General features: G+C 41.0%; 1 long non-coding RNA gene across 2 annotated transcripts; it reads right to left on the bottom strand.

Annotated features, from left to right (window-relative positions):
• Positions 1–7,992: 7,992 nt before the first annotated feature.
• LOC119149484 lies at positions 7,993–15,720 on the bottom strand. Of its 2 annotated transcripts, XR_005104719.1 has the most exons (5): positions 15,533–15,720; positions 11,696–11,853; positions 10,770–10,908; positions 10,565–10,671; positions 7,993–9,010 (listed from the first exon to the last, which is right to left on the bottom strand). It is a non-coding gene; the product is annotated as an uncharacterized LOC119149484 (long non-coding RNA). The 2 variants fall into 2 exon arrangements; XR_005104718.1 differs by having other exon boundaries at positions 7,993–10,671.
• Positions 15,721–19,451: the final 3,731 nt, after the last annotated feature.

Below are 19,451 nucleotides of genomic sequence, written 5' to 3'. Positions count from 1 at the left end.
TTGTCCCAGCTCATTTTTATTTGAGCATCTTGATGGTATTCTGGAGCAGCAAGGTGGCATGCCAGACAATTCTCATCCTGATACACGGCTCTTGCTGGTCTTGGACATATTTCATCACACAGATTTACAGGGACAGACAAACAGCTGGCTGACTCACCAACAGATACTTGGTGGATGGTAGAGCTTTGCAAGTAAATTCAGACTCTAAATGTCATTTATTTGTGTTTTGGTTCTTGTTAAATGCTTCAAAGCAAAAATTAGCATATTTCCTACCATGACTTCTTAACAACAAACTCTGCAGAAATGCCTTTTGCAGAAATTCCTAGGAAGCAATTTCAACACGGCTTCATGCAAATCTCATTTTTAAATGTCAGCTCTGATTCTTCTACTCAGCTATGCCTTCATGAAACTAGAGATTCTGACAGACAGAAGCTTTGAGTGCTCACCGCATTCCAGCATATGTGTGACTCCTGTATTGCCGGGCTATTTGTTTGCTCAAATATTTATCTTAACGATACCTGTGAGTGGTTAAGAAGTGTTATTAAATTCCCATCTGTGAAAACTGGTCAGAGACATTAAGGACAAGATACTCCCCTCCCTCCTCACCAACCCCACAATAAAAGCCAAAGTCCAAACAGAAGCATCTAATGCTGTTGAGAAAAAATTTGGACTCTCAATAACTGAGCACATCTTTCACAAACACACTGACTTGGCAAAACATTTATCAGTAAAAAAACTCCAAACCTACAATAAAATGTAAGTACCTAAAGTTTTTCCACTATGCTTGCAGAGGACTGCAACCTTGTAATCAGAAAAGAGAGTCTTCATTCTTATCTCATAGAAAAGCCTGCTTGGGAATTACATACTAGGAGGAGTCCTTAGGCTTAGAATCCCTTAAGGAATCTAAGCATACCCAAAACATGCTTCCTAAATGGAGTTCAATATCAAACACAACAGACTTTGGTTTTAGCAGCTAAAGAAAACGTATTCATATTTGGTCCACCCTGCAAAATGAAACCATAGATAATTATTAAGTTTGAATCACCTGAATAAAGCCTTAGATGAAATCCATCCTCAAAACAGATGACAACAGAGATGATTTCTAAATGTGACAGGATTCAAAGTAATTACAGCATCAAAGCATCAAAGTCCAATCTCAAAGGTGCATTTGGGAGGAACAATGGTGACCTTCCCACAGAACATTACCAATACAGAAGGGCACATCTACCTGCCCTGAGCCGATAATTATTTTTGGGGATAACTCCCAGTGAATTTGAAATAGAAGGTGTTAAAATCACAGATTTACCTTCTGCACACATGCCATAAATAAGAAGTATTCACTTGACATCTTCAGGTTCCACTTATACTAAGTATTCACTTGACATCTTCAGGTTCCACTTATACTATTAGCCATTAAGGAACTTGTATGCTCAGTATGCCCTTGTCAAGTACAACAGAAATCCACTGCAAGAGCATTTTGATTTCAAGCTCATATTGCAAAAGAGGTAATGATAAACAAGCAAAAGGAGAACTAAAGAATTAAAAGATGAGCCAAAGTGCATTCCAGTGTCAGAGGCCCAGCTACTACTGCAGCATTGTATTTAGCTCAGTTCACCCAACTCACTGCAGTTTATACTATCATGCAAAACTTTGCAAAGAAGGTTCACAGAGGATGGACAAATGTTCCCACCTGGGTCCAATAGCATATTACAGGAGAGCAGAAAGCAACTGAAATCTGTTCCTCCCTTCATGTTTTGTAGCCACTTTTCTTCTTTTGGGCAGGTCTACCAGCAAAAATGCAACACACTGCCACAACTAGTATCAATGGCTGTGTGTTCAGAGAAGGCAATATAAATGGACAGGCTGGAAACAGTGAAGCTACGCTGAGGTTCACAGAAGCTTTGTGTTACCTCTCTGGAATCTCCATCCCCCACAACACTGCTTTTTATTGCCCCTTGTAGAAAAACCCAAACATATTATCTTCTGTGAAATGCAATGCAATTGACTCCTGACATTGGGAAAAGCAACATTCAGTTTGTGAATGACTGCACCATGTCCTTCTGTTGCATTACTCTGGGGGTGTAGTAGTCACAACTACTGCTTTTAGAATAGTCCATCTTTCAATTTAAGGAATGGCTTTCACATCTGACGCTGGGAAACTGCAAAATCTGTGAAAATGTCCATAAAAATTTTATGCCCAGATACTGTTAACTCTCATCTAAAACTCCAGTGGGCTAACACAACAGATTGATGCATGCAGGCTGAAGTTTACCCCTTCACTATGACCTCAGCCTTATGTAAATCTTCTAAATTGAACTAAAATTATTCTTAAATGTAAAAGTATGTTACAGCTGCCACAGTTTTATCTGAACGAGACACACCAGTGCCGTTTGGGCAGAATAACTGTGATGGGGCAACAACTGCTTTGAGCTGCAGCTTCAGGCACAGAGAAAGTCCTGTCATGCAGAAGGATAAAAAGCTGCCAGCCTCAGACAGTGCAAGGCTCCATCATCCAGAGGAGGCAGGCCCTGTAGGGATGGAGCCATAAGCAATAGCGATTCTCTGGCCACAAGAAGGTTACACCATGTGTTACTGACCCAATGAACTCACCATTGGGCTGCTCCTTCCCAAAGCAGGAGGCATAACTCTTGTAGAAAATAACCACCAGGCTGGAGATTATACGCATCTACTCAGGCAATTACATTCAATATTCAAAAATCTTGATCGACATTAAGAAAAGCAGATCATTGCGGCCAAGTCCTCCCTCTTGCCAGAAGTGACAGATCTCTCTCTCGCCCGCCAGCCCTCTCTCAGCACTCTGGCCACGCATCGCGCCGTAGCTCCGGTTGCGACGGATGTAACTTGCATTTGCAACCACCAGCCCATATCATTGCGCTTCCTATGCAGCTGCTAGGCCTCTCCACAGCACCGAGCCTTCAATCAAAACAAATTGTTTGTTTCTTTCTGACCACAAGAAGAAGTCTGGTTTCATCGTTTGCTTTGGCTATGTCGCCTGAGTAAAAACACACTATAATGCTAGAAACTCCACACAGCCCGCTCCGGAGCTAAAGCCATACGGTTGCAGTTTACAGTTCTGACTGACAAAGCAAAATAATTCACAACCGCTTTTGAGGCCGTGGCGCTCACCAAGGAACCCTTCTTTGTATGCCTTATTCATACCCTGAGCTCCCACACGAGCATGAAGGTAAAGATACTCGCAGAAGGGTTTTGAAGGATGGTGTGAGAAAGGGTTTCCAAGGGCAGCGTAGCACACAACACAGGGATACTCAAGCTAGCGTGGGAATGGAAAGCCACCCAGCTGGTGCAGCATGGGGCTCCCCAGGCACTCGTTCACCCTGTTCCCAGCACCCAAGCCTCCTTGGCTCACCCTGGGCTGCACTGCAGGGTAGGCATACTCAGGGCAGCGAACTGCTTTCACTCTTCCGACAGAAGCTTGGGAACAGAAAGAGAAATAACGTTTGGGAACCTTAGTTTCTGACCTCATGCTCCTCCTGGCTACTGGAAGAGCTACCCTGAATCCTCCTCATTCTTCATGCTCTGCTTGCTAATGTTACTGCCTTTGCCTGCCACCATCCCTGGCTTCCTGGCACATCTCCTTATCGTAAAACACAGACACCAGGAGAAACTTGTGATAAGTCTTACGAGGCTCCAATCCCACAGCTAACAGAGACAGATGAAAACTATACTGAACTGGGACAAATCTGTAAATTTAAACCCCCATCTTTTGTATCATCTAATGGTATGTCAGAAGACCATAATACAGTCTGAAAGAGGGTAACACAATGTGGTTTCCTGAGACTGGGAAAGACTGGAGCCAGTGACCCAGGAGGTCCCATCCCTTCCCATGCTCTTCTTTTCTTTCCATGCTCCCTTCTTGCTGTCACACATCTAAATTTAGGCTGTAAACTAATTTTAACTGTAAGGGGCACAGGGTTGACTCTTTTGAGTGTCTGACACACTGTAGGAGCAGAGTAACTAAAACACAAATGCTTACGTAAATTCATCTTTGATTTTGTAATCAATTTAGTTCACTAATTTGTTGCAGGGATTGGCTGAAGTAACGTGCCAGAATTTTTACTGCCTCTCTGCCATAAAACTGACAAGCGTAGGTTTTCTGTTTTTGTTTTTACTTCCTTTCAAGTGTAATAACTTCCCTTTTCATAAAATGCCAACATATTCTTTTAAAACTGTCAGGCTGCCATCGACCTGGTCATGATCCAGTGCCAGGCCATAGCCAGACAAGATGAGTTACAAGGTAATCTCTTCCCTGCCAAACAATACAAAGATATTGGCACCTTTCTCACGGCTGCAAATCCGCTCAAAGGGCCACAGAAATCAGAAACCCAAGAATCACTTCTTCCTTTTTTTGGTGTTTGCCTTGCAAGGGAAGTGGTGTTCTGCAAGGAACCTAATGTTTTCATTAACAGCACACTGGTTTCTTCCCTTTCTTCAAGCCTTTTCCTCCACTAAAGTCCTGGATATGATTTTAATGAAATTGAGGATACCCTCCCCCCCTCCAAGTTACACACTGGATTCCTGATGACTGGTTTCAAGGAAATGCTACTCCCGAGATGAAATACAAAGCAGCTGCACAACTTTGGCAGGGGAGACTGCAGAAATGCCACCAGAAAGTGAATCACTGTCTCAGCCTGACTGGAAATGTATCAATATTTCTATTCAGGAAGGCCACGCAGCAGTGGAGACCATCCCTTACATCATGTAGAAAAAAATAGTACAAAAGGCCACAGAACTGGAACATTGACCCCATTTTTTCCCATATGACTGACATTGGAAACGAGGCTTTTCAAAATCCATCAGCTGGTAAATTAATGCATCAGCACAGTCAGAGTTTTAAGACAGATCTTTAAAGCAGCAATAGCTTCATGTGATTTTGAGACTGTGCCTACATTCTTTGCTCCTACATACCTTCAAAATTCCTGTTGCTTTTAAATGATTTGAGATGTATGTGGGTAGTACTGAACCGCCACCTCCTACCTCTATCCCTCACCTGGGATTTCAAAAGGGCATTTTAATTTTACAGCCTTTCAATTTTACAGTTCTGAAAGGGCGTCAAGAATTGTGATGGAAACAAGTGTCTCCATGTGGTACTTTCTATGTCCCTTACCCTAGTCAATGCAGAACCCAAAACTTTGCACATGTAGAGAATGGGTAAAGACTACAAGAAGATCCAGTTAGTGCTGCTGGGAAAATTTTCTTTTTTAAAGCAATTTTAATTGTATGACCATGAAGTATACAGCCAACCTAGAAACATCAGTGCATCAATCCTTCCTCACCAATTTATTGAGCAGCACGGCACTTTTATGGTGGCTAAGCTGAGAAAAGTTAGCCTGGACGCTGACTGAAGTCAAGCTAGTAGCACCACTAGTAACAGATTCCTGGAGCCAGATTCTGCCTGCAACTCAATGTGGACAACTCCGTGTTTCCAATAAGGTAGAACGGAGGTAAATTAAAGGCAGGATTTACATCCACAGTAACAAAATAGTTAACAATGCCAAGTCATATTCCAAAACGGAGACAGCTGCACACTTCAGCAATGCTTACAGCAATAAAAGTAGTAAATACTATTTTCTTTCACAACAGCAAGCTTATAGGGATATATTATCAGGTATTTGCTGATAATGGTGTGTAATGGAGCAATAATGGTATGTTATGAAGTGATAATGGTATGGAGGAAAGGTGAAATTTTTTCAGTACAACTTTTCAAAGTAGAAATGTCCTCTGGAAATCATTGGGTTAACTAATATATTACTGATACTTATTGATATTACTGATAATTACTTGCTATTAGAACAAATACACATGTGTAAGCACACACAGTACTGTGAAAATGCCCACACAACTAGTATCCATCACACACATCCTTTTTGAAAACTTGGACTAGAGTTGGAATATAGTCAGCTTTGGGCTCTACGCAAACTATTTAGCAATATACAATAGTCCTTCAATCAAGGATTTGGGCAAGGTATTACCTTTGGGAAGCCTGAATAAGAATTCATAGCAGTAGGTTACGGCTCTCCAGACTGGTAAGGGTACATAACATAAACACAATGCCAGTGTTTGCATCCTTTAATCCAACACGAGGTATCATTAGAAAAGTAATGTTTGCAGTCACGTTAGAAATCATAAATCCCAATGCATGCATTATTAGAGAGATGGTAGATGAATATCAAACACACTGATTTTAAGGTATGAGTCTGAGACAAGCGTGCAGAAGATGATAGTAAAAACTTTCGCAATACTGCAACTCAATCATTCTGGAAGCATGAAAAGAATGATTAAAGAAAATAAAAAAAGAGAAAGGTGACACAGCTCACTGAAAGCATGAAGTGATTTGGGAGTTTGTCTAGTTCTGCTTAGGAAGCTAAATGAACCACTCACCAAGGGAAAACGATATCTAGTAAGGAAAGGAAATCAGATGAATACACAATTTACACACTGTCTAGATAAGAGATATTTACCTTTAGATAACTTTAAACTTAACTACTGAAATCGAGTCTTTCCGGTCTCCAAAACTCTTGTGACTTAGACCAACATCTTAATAGCTCTAATCCATGTAGCTGGAGATGGGGGGGGGGGGGGGGCGGGGGGGGCGGGGGAGGGAAAGAAGAAAATCAAACAGAGCTTGAGGTACTCTGCACTCCAACTCGTTCTGTTACTGGATACACAGCAAGATAAGGTACATTCAATAAGGAAGTCGTCAGGCAATCTTCTGCCTATAGAGTACTCCAAACAAAGTAGTCCTTTTTTTCTTGCTAAGTACATTTCATTTGAAAAGTTTAACTAGAAAATGGGATTATATTAACAACAATTTTCCAGGGAGAGTTGCACTTCGGCTGCACTCCAAAGCTCACTGCAAAATATTAGACATGCAAGTTACGGTGATGGAGAAACCAAATTTCCACTCTTAAATTTATATAGTATAATTAGTAATAAATCCACTCAGAAAAATATTTTTAAAATATTTTAGTGGTTAAGCAGCACCTTCCTTTCTGATGACATAATGCTATTCTTTACATCAAATCCAACCTCACTCAATAGTTGTTTTTGATATTAAAGTGGAGGCTGGTAGTATGAAAGAATATTAAAACTGATGTAAAATTTAATTTTACATGCTCTTCAAGGCATCTTTTCAAAGCGGTAAGCGTTGTCTTGATGTTATTGGAATCCAGTTTCCTTGCTAATACATGAAAAGCCTTTAAAGTTTTCATGCATAGAAATGTCGGAAAAGACCCTTTACATTGAGTCCAACCACTTCTCCCAGTCTTCTTGTTGTTCTTCCTCATGTTTCCTGGAAAGCAACAACATACTAGCACAATACTTGTCAGTGAATCATGTAAACCCGAAATGTTTATGAACGCAATGATAATTAAAATGTACCCACTGGAGTGGGTCAGGCATCAGCCCCAGAATCATTTTCCTCTTGATCTGTACTAGTCTCCATGAAATGGCCTACCATAATCCCAGTGAACTCAGGAGGACAAAGCACCGACGGCCTCATTTTGCACACTGTACCCAGAGCCCCAAGGTTTTTTGGACAAAAGCATGTGGGAGAGTGTGGGGCAGCGGTAAAGGGGAAAGCCCTGTCCTGTCAATCAGCTTGCCGTCTCTTCTTCCAGGTGAAACCTCATATAAAGAGACTACTGCTTTGGTGCCAAAGCTATAACAGAAAATAAATTACTAACCTAAAAGACTAACCTTATAAAAGACTAACCTAACTCCTCTTAAGGAAAGGACTTGTTCTTTTTAGGAAGTACCATATGCTGTAGGATGTATAGAGTAAGCATTAATTATGGACAAAGATCTAGGTGCTGCATGCACCTAGAAAATAAATTTAGTTCTTGCCTCAGAGAATTTCCAAATAAAGAGGTTAAGAGAGAAGATTTTGATTCAGGCAGACAGGTAAAGGACAAAAGATGCAGAAGGACAAAGGAAGAGAACAGCCTTGTGAAAGTATCTTCAGGTAGTACTACCTACCAAGCTGTAGACAAAACTTTCTTTTTAGGCATTCTTGCAGTGCAGGCTCAAGGAAGATTTTGAAGGAAAATAACATAATACATGATTTTGTATGACTATAGAAGAATCCTCTAACATACAAATAGCAGCAGAAGAGAAGCTTGACATATTCAGCATATGGCAATGAATAATTTTTAATAGTCTTTACTAAAATAGCTCATGAAATATCAACCAACATACCTTGAGCACAAGGTGATGTCCAAACAAATAAAAGTAATTTTAAAACATTTCAGCCTCTACTGTTTACATACTCTTTAGCACTAATGTTGAACCACTCTGGTTTTATTTTAGCAGGCAACAGCACTTTATTAACACTCTAAAACTTCAAGTTTCCTCAAAAATGCCTTCAGCATGCAATTTGGATGACAGCCAGGCATGAAAAGCCACCTCTGACTGAAAAGTATTTAAAAGATGGAATGGATTTTGGAATGGAGAGTATGCAAGTTCAGTTACCTAAGTCTTATGAAAATACAGCAAATATGAAGAGTAGATGGTGTGCCACAGGGAAAAGTCTTACACAGGTTGATTGCCTAATCAACATTTCTTTCATGAACACACTCTTGCTCATAGCATTCTGGTGAGTAAAGTAGCACCAGTGGTTTGAGTTACATTCACATGCCAATTCAAATTTTAACTTTATTTAATATATTTGCTTCAAAGAAGAAACAGACCCATAGTAATATCTCAACCTACCTTAATCCCCCCACCACAGGCACTCTACATTTGGGAGGGGATCACTTCCTGCAACATTAATGGGAGTGTGAAGAGCCTGCATATGAACTGAAACATTTACCTAGTAGCTTTTTAGAAAGTCATTTACCTTGAGCACGTATCCCATTTGCCCCATGCTCTATCAGTGTGGCAGAGCTCACGGCAACACGGTGGTGACTCTCTCCACTTCAACTCCAAAAGCAGTTGTAAACCTTCACAACCCTGTTTTGCCCTGGGTCGTTTGCTTCAAAGAGAAAAGAAAAAAAGGAAATAGAAAAAGCAAAACCAGGGCACAGCATTAGCATTGTCCTTTTCATTCCTGCAGCTGACCAGGAGTGAGGATTAGCTTCCTTTCCGAAATCCTCTGGCCTTTAGCCTTCACAGGCCTGAAGAGAAACAATGGAATTTTGCTTGTTCCTCTTCCTGAGGGTTGAAAACGTGAGAGATTTTAGGAATGGAACCAACAGGAGAGGGAAAGCGTTCTCACAACCAAGTACTGCCTTCCTTGCATTCTTTCCCAGCATTCATGGGACAGGAAAAAAGAGCCAGAATAAAGTGCCTACCCTGCCACACCTGGCCATTATTAATTATGTAGTTAATCAAACCGGAAAGGACACACAACCTAATCTAAGCAGAAACTTGGACAAAACCCGCTCTGTTTCACTGTTGATCTCCCACTGCTTTTTCTGTGTGGGTAGTCAGGAGCCGTCATTTTCAGGCTGCGTGGACAGGCAAGAGCCAGAACGGACATATTTAACCTGGGAGGAGGAAAGGTGAGATTTACGGTGAATGGCAGGAGCCAGTTACAACCTAAACACCTGTCATATTAAATAGAAAGATACCTGCTATCTACCGAAACTCTGCAAAGCAGAGTCTGACCCCACCTACAGAGAGCTTGAATTACAGGATATTTGTTATAACAAACAGAAACATACTAGGGAACCCAAGCCAGGAGTCAGGCTGGGCAGAATGTTGCAGCTCTCTCCCCAAGGGGACAACCTTTCCCCCAGTGCAAGGATCAACCCTGCCACGGAAGAATTTGTTATTTGTGTAGCCAGTCTCCTTTTTCTCCCTTGGCCCCAAGGCTGGGGGAAGGTAAGGTGTCCTGCTGTTTGTGGCTACGGTCCCATGGGAAGTGCTGCCCCCCCTCATATAGGGAACTGAAAATAAAATGTTCTGTGTGAACTGCAGAGATTCGTCAAAAATCTTCAGACAGGACAAAGGCTAAGGCTATCAATGGGAAGAAATTCTCTGCACTGCACATAAAGAGTCAGTGTGCAGTAGCAGAGGGAAGCGAGGAGTCCTTGCTCATTTGCTGTCCTTCACTTGCAAGACAAAGAAATCACAGTCATGCTGTCACCATTTGCGCAAGGTGAAAAAGCATTTCTTACCATCCTGAGTCTCTAAATGATCATCTGGAGAGTGCGTCCTAAAGACCAGCCCAAAGGTCCTTACCTGAAGCAGCTGGGGAACTCAGAACCTTCACAGGCACCCAGGACTGGTTTAATGTGGCAAGAAGCAGGATCGCCACAGGAGTGCAGGGCATGCACTCACTTCTTGGAATTCAGCCTGTCATCTGCCATGTTTTGTGGCTGGCTGGTGAGAGAGCACGGCCCAATTCTCTTACAAGACATGTAAACAAGACTAACGGCATCAGAAGCATTACAGCAGGGCAAAGGCGATAGGAAAAGGGAACTTGCTCCGTGATTACTTGACATAAGGTGGGTGAGAAAACAGATCCCATCTTAGGGAACTACTATATAAAAGCATGCCAGGTTAGATCAAACAACTGGCCTACCCGATATCCTGCCTCTGATGGTATCGAGCAGCATGGGTAGGTGTATGAGAAACACAGCAAGAATAAAACAATCCTCCTTGAGATATTCCTTCTCAGCTTCCAGCAATCTTAAGTATTACGGGGGAAAAAAGGAAAAAAAAAAGAGATCATATTCCTGCTGATCTGCTTCGTGGTCCTGGGCAAATCACCATCCTTGGGTGCCTACCTTTGTTTGTCCTCCTTCCGTCAACTTTTTCTCCTACTCATTCAAGACTGAAGCACGCCTAGGCAAGGGTTGCCTTGCAACACATATGAACGGCACTCAGCACAAACAAGCCCTCATCTTGGATGGCCCTCCACATGGTCTACAGAGGAAAATGTAGGTTAAATTCCATTCTCATCTAGAAAAGTTAAACAAAAAAAGGAACAACTTGTGTTCTGCTTCTGGATGCAAAAACAGAGGGATTGATAGACAAAACCCCATCAGTATGTAACCTCTCCCCACTTCTACTGCTGCCAGAAAAACAAAGGAACTGAAAACATAACTTTTTGCAGCTTTTTTCCTTTCCATACAACGTCACTAGTGTAGAATACATTCAGAAAGTAAGCTGCATTTGCAATGACTGTACAATCTGATGATCCATTAGAGAACCAATACAGCACAGAGGATTGAGAGGCCAGTAACTGCTTTCCATATACAAACTAAATATACTATAATTATTTTCATCATCTTACTTACAAAAAAATCAGAATTTTATTTGAAGGCATAGTTTTAAGAAGCAATGGCAAGTTAAAGCCACAGCCTCAGCGTAAACTAGTTGCTTTCCAATGTACTTGCATACCATTATCAAAAGTGCATGCAAGCAGCTGAAAGGTTAAACAGCTATAATTGAGAGGAAAATCTGGCCTGGTCTCTAAAATCAGGCTGAAATGATAGTTAGATCCATATTAAGTACAGCTTCCCCCCAGCTCCGCCCCCCCCCTTTTTTTTTTTTTTTTAAAAAAAAAAGCATCCAACCCATTAGTTTCCTAGCTTAAGTCTCTCACTGAAAACACTTTAAAATCTGATACTAAACAGCTCAGCCATAGTCCTGATACAAAATACAGTACTACAGATGACACACTGGGAAAAATAAAACAAAATTAACATACCAATGTTTGTGGCTGGACCACTATACCATTACTGGCATTTTGCTTATGTAGTGATTCCATTGGTGTTTTGCATTACATGGCAAAACCATAGGTTCCCCTTCTAAGAAAAGAATTGCTTAATGTGCCAAATGGTACATCTGGAGAATAGCACTGCCAGCCTGCAATGTTTAAAAAAAAAAAAAAAAAAAGGAAAACAAAAAGATTAATCTGATGCCTGCTGGCTAGGTTTCTAAATGATGATGCTCCTCACAATATTCCTGTTGAGAATCATATTTTGGTAACGTATTGTCTAAAGCTTTCAGGCTGGAAAGCATCTTTAATCCATTATTCTACGGATTTTTATTTTTTTGGCAAATCCTGTAGCTGCAGGGAAGACGACTGTGGTTTTGGTGAGATAACATGTATTATTAGTGCCTTGATTTAGGTTTTTAATTAAAATATTCTGTTGCCTTCCACTGTCAGAGACACTATCAGGCACAGAATTTGTTTGATCTTTGAATGGGTATAACGTAAAATGAAGCCTTTTGCCTTATAGTGTGGATTTAGTGTCATACGGTACTTTAGGTTCAGCATATACATCAGAGAAAACAGGTAGAAAGGATCTATCAGATCATACATGGTCCGTTACAACATGTTTTCCCAAACTGTATTACACTACTACTGCATAAAGTCTAGTCAGCCCTTCCAAGCAGTGGCTTTTGCTACTTCTTTGGAAGGTTACTGCACCAAGCAAGTTGCTCCTGGCAATGGGATTCCTGCATGGGGGGACCTCCATGCCCTATCTGCTGTTACAGGGCTCTGGGTGGCTAAAAGGCTCTGACTGCACAACTGCAAGTGGAGACCTGAGGTGCAGCAGACCTCCATCTGAAGTTTTTAATTTAATTAGTTTCAAACTATGCCTCCTTTTGAAGCGTTTTCTTCCTGACGTTTTCACAGAAACAAAGAGAAAAAATCCCAAGCATTTTAGACCAGAGATTAAAGTATGCACAGAATGATACAAGCAGCAGCCAGATCTGCTATGATTTGATGCCAGTGATATAAAATATAACCTCTATTAGCAAAAGTAACGTAACAGAGGTCGCGGAAGATTCTACTGCAGCATAGCACACAAGTAATTCATGGTAGGTTCAAGACATCACCAAACATATCTATCCCAGCAGACAAGCAGGGCAAGGCAGGGATAGAAAGACGCCTTGGAGCAAGGCTCTGCATTGCTAAAGCTGTGCCAAACCATCCCAGAATACAACTGTGCAAATCTGCAGCCGTTTCAGAAGCTGAAGGAGCTTTCTGGTTTTGAGGTTTGTAACAGTCCCTGCATTACAAAAGGCCATCCAAAGAATACGGATGATTTTTTTCCACTAAAGGTGAATGATTTTCCAACTGAATACCTCCCGGATTCAATGGTTCTGGGCATGCTTTCTGGAGTTTTTGGAAAGATACATACATGATAGATCTTGGAGCAAAAGCTCCCAAAAGCATTGCTCTGGAGTTGTTCATGACCAGTCTGAAACAATCTGTGGACCATAGTGTACACTCAGTGGAGAAAAAAAGGTGATGCCTTTTTCTAAAGAGTATTTCACAGCAAAAAATTCCATAGAGCAAGCAGAGATAGTTGAGACAGGGTACCTAATATGGCAATACAAATGCTTCAGGGATGACACATCAGTGCATGTGACAATGTAGACACAACACAGGTAAAATATTTGAAATTCTGTAAGAGGCTACGGGTCATTATTACCAGCTTGCACTGCTAGGTTAGGGCTGGGAGAGGGAGGCGAGTAGAGACGTGCCTTTTGGGTTACATCCCTTGGAGGCTGCCTTTATGCTGTGAAATTTCTTATCGGTTGGAACAGAGACACTGATTGAGTTGGCTTGGTCAAAATGCTGGTTTTGAATGGCACGTGTATGGCCACTATTCGCCTTCTTCCCTGCCAGCTTAGGTATATGTAATTGTACAACAGACGTCCCTTCAGCTCTGCTGGGTAGATAAACTACTCCAGTCTTCAACTAGGCAATTACCACTTCCCATAGCATTAATGAATACTGAAAAATAGAATTAAACCCATACTGATCTTTTCAAAAGCGTCTGTCATCATCTCCCCTGCACAGACAAATTGCCAGCCAGCACAGGAAGGTTCCGTGTTTTGTAATGTGAATTGTGTAAATTGCTTTGGCATTTATCCAGGCTTCCCACATCTGGAAGCACCTCCTCACAAACCGACTACACACATTAAAAGACAGACTTGAAGTTTGCAAATAAGTCAAGTTTGGCAAACAAACTCACTTGTCCTCCAAATGCATTGACATTTTTCATCTCACACAGCAGATCCTTTATTTCCCCAAAGATCAGAATTTTTACATTCCAGAAGGTAGTTTTCAGGATTGCTCTTTAGTTCCTTCCTGAAGAAACATGTTTGAAAATTGATCTTATCTAAGTTATTTCCCTTCTCTGACACAGAATATTAATGGAAATTTGAACAAAGAATTCAGGGCAGCATGCCTGTTGACAAGTGGATGAGGAGTGTCTACATTTAGACACAAGCTATGCAACTTTTCGAACAGCTTTGGCATACTGATCTCTACAGACCTGATGTTATTTGTTTACTTTCAATGTCCAGACCTGTGCTTCATTTTACTGAACCATCAGCTCTGAAATCTTTCCAGTGACAATTAATGTGCATCTCTTCTTTTAGTCTCAGACATCAGATCTACAAGTATAGCTCTCATGGCATGTATAATGACTTTCTGCTTACTTTTATGTAGTGAAAACATCGTTTTTCCTGAAAAACAATGTAAAGAGTGAAAGAACAAAGTTCACAGTGAAAATACATGTGGCATGGTTTTATCCTACAATAATGTAACAGTTCCTTAATATTTAACTTTCATAATAACAGCTAAATTAGATACATGCTTTCAGAGACACAAACTGTTCCAAGCCTTGCTGTTTCACAGATGGTGGATGCAGAGATTAAGCGGCTGGCTGAAAGGAACACAGGAAATCTGTGGCAAAGTCAGAACCTGATCCGAGAACTCCTGATTCCTATCCGTTGTCTGAACCACAAGACATTTGTGTCTTCCAACTTGTATTATTATTTTGTACCTGTACATATTGCTTGCCCTCACCACAACCTGTTAACTGAGCTCTTGAAACCATTAGGAAACACCAGCTCTTATCTTCAATAACACCCATGTTCGGTCTCACAAGCCCTACCCCCACCTCAAACCTGGATGGAGGTCCAGGAGCTCCTTCCACCATCGTTCCCAGACACACAGCACTGACAGCCCTCCCCTCACAGTCCCAGAAGCACACCGCCACAGACATCCCACCTCCTCCCACCCCCTTGAGCACAATCTGCTTCACAATCTATTTGCTAAACCTGCAAATCCGGCAGCAGAGCTGCTGAGCCAAGTGTAGTACGTGAGTTGTCTCTGTTCATTAGTGTCTTGAAGGTACTTGTGGTTCAGAAGCCCCTTTCTGGTCTGGGAGGTCCACGCTCACCCTGGTGCCCAGCAGCTTCATCCAGCCAGCTCTGAGCTGCCACTGCTGTTGGGAGGGACCAATGCAGTAAATGTCACTTCTACAAATACATTTCTGCAGAATTTAAATTCCAGGAAAGAAAATCCCAAAGTGTTTACCTTTATTTGGGATAACTGAGAACATGGAAACTGTAAGACTCTATGGGAGGGATTCAGAAAAATACAACCAGCTGTTAACCACTTCAAGTTACTGCGTGTCAATGGGAATTAAATATGACGCGTGTCTTCAAAAGCCTTTCTGATGTGATTTGCCTACAGCTGCAAAGCTCACACCAGAAATACAATCCAGGAATTGCATACCATTGTGTCCTGGCACCAATCACCACAAACTGGCTCGCTGCACCTTGTGTTCACGTGTGGACTACCTCAGGTTCTTGCTAGGTGAAAAGAAACCATGGTGGTTTGGAAGCCATCAAATCCAGCTTCTACAAATTTGCTAAAACAACTCAGAGAAAAAATGAAACAAACATGAAAAATATTTGTATGGAAGTCTACAGTGCACAGAAAATTTAAAATTAATCACCATTTTAAAACCAGCAATGATTCCTCTTTTAAAAATTCCCTAGTTTTCACGAAGACACATACCTGGATTTATTGTTCCATAAACCAGTTCATCCAGATTTGTTCCTGTTATCCAGATTCCATAATTTACAGTGGACCAAAAAGGAAAAGCTGGATCCTGTCAATGGATGCCAGACAACTTGTGATTAAAAAAGACTTTTGGGATGAAGTTTCCCAAGTAACCATGGAAAAACCACATATTGATCATTTGACTTCAGTGTTCTCCATTTTCCAAGGGAAAGAACATAAAAACATGCATTTGTTTACATCAGGTCAAAAGGAAGTGGTAGAAAGAATGACTGTAATACTGCCCTGTCCAACATTATTGCTTCGCTTTCTCAGCGCCTGCTGATGTTTGAAGTGAATCTGCACAAAGTGTACCTTTGCTAAACTTCTAAAACTATGTGAAATCTCAATTATTTCTGAACAACAAAATCAAAATTAGCTGAAAATAGATAGGCAAAACCAATGCCATCTTCTTTCTCTCCCTGTCCACCAGCAGGAGCTGGCAAAGCCTATCTGAATCTGTATTTGAACCCCACCAGCACCATTGCAATTTTGTTACTCAGAAACCTCGGAACAATGGAGTTTATTTAAATACTACAAATAATTTCTGGTCCCTGCCTCCAGTTTGATCAGCCTTCATAGAAATGTGAGGAAGCTGTGGAATGGTAACGACAGCAGATAAGGAAAAGAGGATTATCATCAAAGAGACTTACCTTACAGTGATCATTTGCAAATATTTGAGCTACGCCTTCCACTATCATAGCATTCACCATATTCTTTATATTACAGATATAGAAATGCCCAGGAAACATTCATTTCAAACTATGGAGTTATCCCAAAGGTGAACACTTTGAAAAAATAGAATACCTTACTTGTGCTACCTATGAATTTAGTTACACAACATGGAAAACAGGACTGTGATCTTCCTGACAAACGTAAAATGGAAACAAACAGGTCTCGTGTGGAGATTCATGCTGTTAATTTGATTGGTAACCCCTGGAAGACGCTCTGTCATTACCATATTATCCTCCTGTTCCACAGCACATCTGACAATTTATTTCTGACAATTTGCTATTACCCCTGGGTGCACTGGGCAGCCTCCCATGTGTAGCAGGCTCCAAAAGAGCACACCCCTAAACTCATAGCTCCTCATAGGCTCTCGTAATTATTACAATGAGAAAGGACAAGATGCTAAACATTTTCTGTGAGGCTTCTCCTGCTTAGAAATTCAAAAAACTGGATTTGTAATCTCATGAACTTTGTTACCTCAGCAATAAGACAGGATTATTTTTATAAGTTTTTTTGTTTGGTTGGGTTTTTTTAGGGAGTGATAGGAGACAGCAGGACAGCAGTGAATGAAACAGAAGGTATCTGTTTGGCATTCGGTGCCTGATAGTTGCTAATGTTGTGGGCTGGAACAGTTTGATCTAGAATTTGCCTTAAAAGAGAGAAAAAACATTAATAAATAAAACTAGGTAAGTCACCATGGTGAAGGAACCCTTGGGATCCAGCATTTGGAGAATACTCAGTGGATTGTGCATTCAAGGAGAAGCAGCACTACTCTTCCCTCCATAACCAGCTTCCACACAATGCTCCCGCCCCATCTCCAACACATCCTTCACAGCAACAAGTTGTCCTTGGCATGACCCATGTTTTCAGCTAGTAAAGTCCTCCTCTGTTCCCCCCATTCCCTCAGAAGGCATCAGTTTTCTATTTTAAAAATATCAAGTCACCCTATCTCAGCTGCATTATAAACAAAGACAAACAAAACAACCCAAAACAGTTTTGTGTGTGCGGAACAAGAACAAAACACTTCAAACCCAAACAAGTTTCCAATAAGTCACTCATTGAAATTCAGGAAGAAAAAACCCCAAAGGGTAAAAATACCCCCACGTATCCAAGTTCTCTGAGGCCATTTCTTTCCCTCATCTGTGTTCCATCATCTTCTTCCTTATCCAAAAAAGTTGCGGTGTCCGTGGGAGTATGAAAAAACATTGGTGTGACCACCAAAAGGAACTCTCTGTCTGGCAGCATAAAGCCACGCGTTATCCCGTCTCCAGGAACTCAGCCTTGCTTCAATGGTCATAAATATTCTCTGATGACAAAGAAAAGGGTAGTCAATTCATCCAGACTGAATAATGTTTTAAAACCTTGAAATGCACACGGGGATCTGTGCTCTGTCTCCAGCCAGAATGTAAGATCCATGGGAAGCAACCCCTGACTGGTCTTGCGTGCAGGACACCCAGTGCTGCCCACCTCCATCTGCAGGGTGAGCCAGGCAGGAAAGAGTTTGGCTTCTCACTTTCTGAGGTCCCAACCCAGCTGGTGGCCATTAAATTTATCTGAGGACAGTATGAAGCTTTAAAACCTTCCCAATTCCCTCCCTTGTAAAAACACTTTCTGTTGGGTTTTTTTTTGGTGTTTTTTTTTTTTTTTTGTTTGTTTGGTTTTTTTTGCTTGCTGACCTTGTCCCATCTTGAATGTGTATAGGAAGGCAGGCTTTGCATTAGGCAGGCATCACTGGAAGGAGTTTCACAGTGTAGCAAATTAAAATACCATATCCATGAGGGTGATAAGTCTCAATGACATCACTGAATGACCCACAGACACATGAAGGCTGAAGAAAGCATTCAAGCACAGGCTACCTGGTTAATGATAGCTAGTGTATGTGATTAAAGGGCACTCAGAAAGTTAGGTCACCTTTTTAGATACACTCTGCCCTTGGAAGTTTTCAAAGTTTTACAAAACATTTACATACATGTTTTTGAAAAGGAGGAAAGGACAAAAAGAACCCAAACAGCAAACTCACTAGTTACAACACTAACTGTACACTACACTGCATAATCAGAAATCTCCTGATTTTCAAGAGCGTGTTACTTGACGTCTTGTTGCATAAATATTCTGCTTGTGCAAGCAGCTCCACGAGTGATTGGTAATGTACGTCACAGTCTTGCAGAAGTTATTGATGAGAAAATTATCTTTACAACTAGCTTTTATGTCGTCAGTGGAAAAAAAAATCTAAATGTAAATCACTCTCCTCTTTTGGCCTCCCTTTCCACCTTCCAACCCCAAATTATTAATAATATATTTACTATGAATAAATAATAACTTCATGCTTACCTGTATGCCTTCTCATTTTATGATAATCTTTTAAATTGAATTTAATCTTGCCATTCAAGGTAGAAACAAGTAATAAACCAAACCTGTTTATTAGTGTAGTTTTAGAATTATATTCGCATTTCTTCCTTGGAGAATGTAACTACTTGTTGACACAATGGAGGCCAAGCATGCGTTTATGGTGCATGTTATCATTGTGTGGCTAATAGAGGGAGTTTACTTATTCCACAGATGACTGCCACAAGAGAATTTAATTGCTCAATAATGTGTCGATGTACCCATGGGAAGGGTTTAAGTCATCTGAGACCTGTATTGGGAACTTGCCAGGGACCCCAGCACTACCTCTAATTTGCACGGAATGGAAGAATTGTGGCTGTAAGGATAAACAGAATGAGAGAAAAAGTCAGGAAGAGCCAAAAAGGCACCCCAAATCCGAAACTTTGTTAGACTTTCAGATTACATGAATAAATTGGAAGTTAAGTGATTTAAGAAAAAAGTTTTAAAGTTTCTGATTTAAGAGAAAGATTAAAAACAC

This window comes from Falco rusticolus, chromosome 5, assembly GCF_015220075.1.
Source record: "Falco rusticolus isolate bFalRus1 chromosome 5, bFalRus1.pri, whole genome shotgun sequence".
Classification (NCBI taxonomy): Eukaryota; Metazoa; Chordata; class Aves; order Falconiformes; family Falconidae; genus Falco; species Falco rusticolus.
The sequence above is the reverse complement of the archived record's forward strand: the minus strand, read 5'-3'. Positions and strand labels throughout refer to the sequence as shown.